Source organism: Tupaia chinensis, unplaced genomic scaffold (genome assembly GCF_000334495.1).
Source record: "Tupaia chinensis unplaced genomic scaffold, TupChi_1.0 Scaffold000084_3, whole genome shotgun sequence".
In the NCBI taxonomy this organism is placed as follows: domain Eukaryota; kingdom Metazoa; phylum Chordata; class Mammalia; order Scandentia; family Tupaiidae; genus Tupaia; species Tupaia belangeri.
The window spans coordinates 4,125,832-4,127,385 of record NW_006159546.1 but is presented as its reverse complement, the minus strand read 5'-3'; positions in this window follow the sequence as shown (position 1 = coordinate 4,127,385).

Sequence of the window (1,554 nt, the reverse complement as noted above, 5' to 3'; positions counted from 1 at the left end):
ATCTTCAGGTTTTGATAAGAATTGATAAGAATTTCCTTTCAATCTTCAAAATACAAGCAGACTTTATCATATCATTTCTTCTCAGACAATTGGGTCATTCAATCTTACACTTGCCCTGCTTATACTCTTACTCAGGAGAGAATCTCAGGAGAGAGGAGAACCTGATTCCAGATGAAGATCAATGTCCTATGGCCAGCCTTACCCTCCAAAAAAAAAAAAAAAAAAAAAAGAATAGGACAACTGTAAATAAAAGCTCTTGCTCATTAGGATTTCCAAATACAAAAAATATACCTGAATTACTCCTTATCCTTCCCCCAAATCCTACAATAAGTTACAAGACAGAGCTCTGAGTCAACTCTTACTGCTCAATAACCTTTGTTTTAGCTCTCATAATGGCTCCCAGAGTTACTATATCATATGGAAATAATCTGTATATGCATTGGTAATAGCATATATTGGTCACTCACAACTTGCCAGTCATTGAACTGGGCACTTAATAATGGATTTTAATGTGAATCATTCATATATGTGTGTGTGTGTGTACATATATATGAAATTCATATATATCACTATATAATATGTATAAATATATAAGAATCATTCATATGTAATATAGTCATATATATATATAAATATAAAAAACCTCTGTCAATATTATGTACTAATGCAGTATATCAATATTACAGTGGCACTAGTATTATTCCAATTTTATAGACAGTAAAACTGAGGCACAGAAGAATTGGATAGTTTCCATAATCCCATGGTCTCACAGCTAGGAAATGCTAACACCAGATGTTTAATTCAAGTAGCCTAGTTTCTGAGGATGAGCTAAGTTATTTATAAAACCTTGTCACTTCTCCTAAATCTAAAAGTTTTCCAAAATAAACACTTCAATATATGAAGCACTATATACAATTGTTATTTATATCAAATGTCCAAAAAAAGGAGATAAAGAGTCTTCCTATCACATAATTCTCATGTGCCTTGGGAGTTCTATTTGACGGGAAGAGAAATGGTAGAAGAAACATATTCACCTATAACTGTTCTCATGCAGTCATCTGGGAACATTATTGCGCAATTTTTAGAATAGCTAATGTTCATACCTAAAATCCTTAATAACCTACTTCAATATAATGAAGAACTAAGGGTCCAGATATATTTCCTTCTTTTTATCCTAAAAGTAAATAAGATCACAAGAGATCCTAGGACAGATTATCAATTATACAAAAGAAAATATTTCCTTCTTATATTGCCCAAAGCAGGATCTCAAATTATTAATGTCTTTTTTTTTCCCATGCAAATCCCCATTATTGTAGAATTAAAGTAATGGATATTTATTGAAAATTCAGAAAATTAAAGAACTTCTCAGCCTCTTTATATTCTGATTTTATTTTTGCATTGGAGATTAATAAATTGGTCATGATTTTTTTATACCATTGTGAAATGTTATCATTTACAAGAGACTGAAAATTATGTCATCCAACGTGTCTACAGACAGAGATCTTGAAACTTAAGAGTTTATATCAGCTATTTGAGGTCACACAGCTAGCTAAT